At 36.8% G+C, this 4,919-nt stretch overlaps 1 pseudogene; it reads right to left on the bottom strand.

The window, feature by feature from the left end:
- Positions 1-2,003: 2,003 nt before the first annotated feature.
- Positions 2,004-2,333, bottom strand: LOC100591319 (annotated as a pseudogene).
- Between the last annotated feature and the right edge of the window lie 2,586 nt (positions 2,334-4,919).

Genomic DNA, 4,919 nt, shown 5'->3' with positions numbered 1-4,919 from the left:
AGTATGTTAGGTAGTAATTCAAGGAACAGATGATACTCAGAAAAAAATGTGGCAAGGCACCTATGTGTAGGCCCTGAAGAGCTGCACATACTGTACATTAGCTAAGAGTCTTAATAAAAGAACAGAAGGAAGGGAAAATACAAAATGAAGAATGAATTACTTAAGATTAAATAGTTTCTATTACAGAAATAGGCTGCATGTAGAGCTAATGGCAGGCATTTTCTACAGACAGATGGAATGCTCTCATCTCCCAATAGTATTGATATGAAGTCTCTGTTAAGATTCATTTTTCCTGAAACATTTGCATATAAATATAAACATCATTACTAGGGGCTAATTGCCCTGTAGGAACTAAAATGTGGGAATTAGCATCTTTAGTTGCTTTTATTATTATTTTTTAAAGTATCTCTAACACGCATCATATTTGGTACTGCATGGCTGCAACAGATAATTACCACCATTAAGAATCTCAAACGCAAAATCAAAACCATTTGGAATGGCTTCCAGGGCAACCCAGCACAGTGAGTAGCCACCAAAATGAGTACATGAGGTTTATGTTCATGCATATTTATAAGGGTACTTAATTCGACATTCATAGTAGGGGGCTTTTGAAAGCTTGTCAAAAGAGCAGCCCCAAAACAAGACCAAACATCAAAGGTAAGAAGATACAGTACATCTCGCTCCCACACACATACAAATATTGCTTGCAGGAGGCAATGAATAACACCAAAGGAATTATTTATTTTAACTACTCAGAAGAGACGGCAATTTCTACGAAGATGTAAACCACAAGCCTTTGCCTTTATCATTCATCTTACTGATCAGAAAGGTCAAGAGTATAAGTTATTCAAAGGATGGATCATAGGCAACAGTTCTGGATAAATGGACATGTAGATTTGTGTGAGTAATGCCTCTTGCTTGTGCAGAATATGTGGAAGAGTTTGAAGACATGTCCTAAGGACAGAAAAAAAGAAAGTATTTGAAAGAATACCACCATGGGTGAGACACTGACTATAGATGAAACACTACCGATTTTGTGGGTGGGTCTGTGTGTTCAGTATATAGTTGCTGCCTTGTTCAAGTGTTGTGTTCAGAGGCGATCTTGCTGACACTTATACTTTTCAAAACCATTTCCATGACGTTCAGCAAATGTTTGTTCTGGTGGAACAAATCTGTTAAATTATAGATTAGAAACAGTACAAAGAAACCTTTACAAATGTTTCAGTTTCAGTTTTGCACAAAGCAAACAGCATTATATTTAAATGCAACACTCCTTGTTAGAATAAAACATCTACATAACAGGGTACTATGCTCGATTTATAATTCTCTTCTCCACTCCGCTTTGGGGGCAGGGATGCCTGAAGTTCTGAAAGCCGCAGTGTTGAGGATCACCTCTCATCAGTTCCTTTCAAAAGCCCACATCTACAATCCACTTCTGCTTTCTGGCCATTTCCCTGTCTTTCCCAGCTTCCTTTCCTTAGTTTCGTTCCCTACCCCCTTGACTCTGCTTTGTTGCTAGGAATGGTCTAAATGCAAAATAATGACACTTTTCCTGTAATGGTGATCCCTATTATTTAATGGGTATTTAGTTCTATTCAATCCCTCATTAACACCTTACTCATTATATTGAAAAAATATTGGAGAGTGACATAGTAGTTTTTTGTTTTAATTTTGAGAATAATGTGTCGACTTTAAGGTACAACTATATTCTATATAAGATACAACTCTGTATGTCAATCCTTTAAAGAAACGGATCCTTACAAGACCAAAATAACCCACAGGCCATGAGGTTGGTTTTCCCTTATTCCTTTTTTTTTTTTTTAAACAAATGTGTACCATGATGTTTCAACAAGTAAGACAAGTCCGTGAATATGAAAGCTGTATTTCGCAATATACCACATTTAGAACCCAGGGGAGGTGAATTACGCAGAGGTGGTAGTTATTCTCACTAAACAATCAGGTAACTTCACAACAACTGGATTTGCATCATGAGAAGTGTCCATTTAAGTTTCTTTTTTCTTGATGATCAGCGGTCTCACATTGTCTGCAGTCTCTTCGTTGTGTTTTGTGTGAGACCCATCACATAAGGGAAACTTTCTGGACCTCCAATAATTGCATTATTGTATACCTTTATCTCCCAAGTCCTCCATGTCAAAAGCATGTACTATCTTGGGGTTGTCTTTCTGTATGTGAAGGTTTATCATAGCTTTATTTCGATGATCTTTAACATAAAACCTTTTGTAAGCTAGATAATCAATTGCAGCTGTCCCGGCAGCAATGGTAACTGCTGTGATTCATTCAACTCGTCCGCTGGAAATGGTAGTCAGACTCATGGTGCCCATACTTGCAAGGTGTGTGCACTAGGATACGAAGCACCAACATGGTAGTTTTAAAAGCATTCTGGGGATGGATGCCAGGGCATTGCTCGCTTACCACAGGTTTCAAGTGACTTGTTTATGGGCATAATTTAGATCCATAAGTCAAACATTAAGTCATTTTATAAAGAACAGTAAAGTTTAACTTAGTAATTCTTTGACTACTGAAGAAAGGTTTATTTTTAGGGCTATATGTTGTTTTATGACAATCATTATTTTTAAAATTGCCAAGAAGGTTTTTTTTTTGTTTTTGTATTTGCTTGTAGTTCTTAGTGACAATAATTAAACAGGTGATTTAGTTGAGGAAAGATTTGTCAAAAAGATAAAATTATCTACATTGCCAAAATATATCAACATTCCATAAAAGAGAAATATAAATTGACTAAGCATGTTTTAAAATGTATTTCAAAATATATTCTAAATATGTTGAAACGTATTAAAGAGACATACATTGAACAGCAGTACATACAAGCATATCCAGAGAGAGTGAGCAGAAAACACAGAAACATAGACATGTGTGCATGCCTAGGAAGACAATATGTGTCCAATTAAGAAAATATCGGCTGGGCGTGGTGGCTCACGCCTGTAATCCCAGCACTTTGGGAGGCCGAGGCGGGTGGATCACAAGGTCAGGAGATCGAGACTATCCTGGCTAACACGGTGAAACCCCGTCTCTACTAAAAATACAAAAAAATTAGCCGGGCATGGTAGCGGGTGCCTGTAGTCCCCGCTACTTGGGAGGCTGAGGCAGGAGAATGGTGTGAACCTGGGAGGCGGAGCTTGCAGTGAGCCGAGATCACGCCACTGCACTCCAGCCTGGGCAAGAGTGAGACTCCATCTCAAAAAAAAAAAAAAAAAAAGAAAAAGAAGAAAATATCACAGGCTGGGTGCAGTGGGTCACACCTGTAATCCCAGCACTTTGGGAGCCCAAGGCAGGCGGATCACTTGAGGTCAGGAGTTCAAGACCAGCCTGGCCAACATGGCAAAACCCTGTTTCTACTAAAAATACCAAAGAAAATTAGCTGGGCATGGTGGTGGGAGCCTGTAGTCCCAGCTACTCCGGAGGCTGAGGCAAGGTAAACACTTGAACATGGGAGGCGGAGTTTGCAGTCAGCCGAGACAGTGCCACTGCACTCCAGCCTGGGTGACAGAGTGAGACTCCATCTCAAAAGGAAGAAAATACCACAAAGCTTTCACAAAAGAATTACTAAATAAATGGAGTTATTGAGTGTCTTTAGGAGGGACAAAAACGTAGACTCACTTTGACATCATATAACAAAATAAAATCAAGGAGGAGACAAGCTAAAATCATAGACTAAAGGAGTCAACTTAGAGTAAATGTAAAACTAAAATCTTACAAGAATGAAATGATAATTTAGATGATTACTTTTTGTGATCTCTGGACTTCTAGGCATAAACAAACTTTTTAAGCATTCAAGCAACTGAGACAAATCACCAAGGGAAAGATCAACATATTTGAATTAAAATGTATAAATTTATACATCAAAAAGTAATCATTAGCCAAATTAAATGACAAATAACAAACTAAGAAAATACTTTTCTAAAATTCCAAAATTAAAGATAAATTTTGAAAGAACCAATTTTTTTTTCTTTAAGGGTCAACGTGGTAAATAGATCTCAAAGCATAACAACTACAAAAGAATAATGAGCATACGAAAATAATTTAACTTCAGTTACATAAAAGTGAAAATTAAAAATATTAAAGATTTCCTTTTTGTGTTTTTGTGTGGGTTTTTATTATTTTTGCTTTGTAACATGGCAAATACTTGAAAATGGAAATCCCTGCTTTGTGTAGTACAGACATAAGCAATCTCAGAGACAACTAGGGTGTATACAAATGAATATCAAATTCCTGGAAAGCAGTTTTACTATCATAGAATGAGAGCTTGAAAATCTTATAGAAAACATATTACTCGTTCAAAAATAAATGTATTATCTGCATAAATGATAGAAATTCATAGAATTACTTATAAAAATTATGGCCATTACAATGAAAAATGAAGTATCTTTACTCTAAGCATTTTTAAAACATTCCCATTACTAGGTAAAAGGGCAGGAACAACACAAACTAGTATCTTTATCTATGTACATTGATTAGAATTTGCTAGTCCCCAACCTTCATTTATAATTTGCCTTCAGATTCCTAAGGCCTGTGTCAGTGTCAGAGATTTTTTTTTTTTTTTTTTTTTTTTTTGAGAAAAATGTGCATGTCCTCCAAACCATTCAATACAGGGGAAGACTAAAGGGCAACCAAGCTTTTATGGTGGAAGATGATGTTGGAGAAGGCAGAGAAGCTTCAACCTCAGTTCATCTGGGAGCACTGCAACCTTAGCAATACAGACGAAAGATATTTAGTGACTAATTACTGCATGCATTTGTTCAGTTAGTATTTATTTATTCCCTATGGGTACCATAGTGAGGTACCTCACTACAAACAGAACGATGAATCAAATTTGGACTAATCAGAAGCTTAGAGTCTTGAATAGGAGACGTGTGTGTATACATGCCTGTTTGTGTACATAT

This window comes from Nomascus leucogenys, chromosome 2 (assembly GCF_006542625.1).
Source record: "Nomascus leucogenys isolate Asia chromosome 2, Asia_NLE_v1, whole genome shotgun sequence".
NCBI classification, from domain to species: Eukaryota; Metazoa; Chordata; class Mammalia; order Primates; family Hylobatidae; genus Nomascus; species Nomascus leucogenys.
The sequence above is the reverse complement of the archived record's forward strand: the minus strand, read 5'-3'. Positions and strand labels throughout refer to the sequence as shown.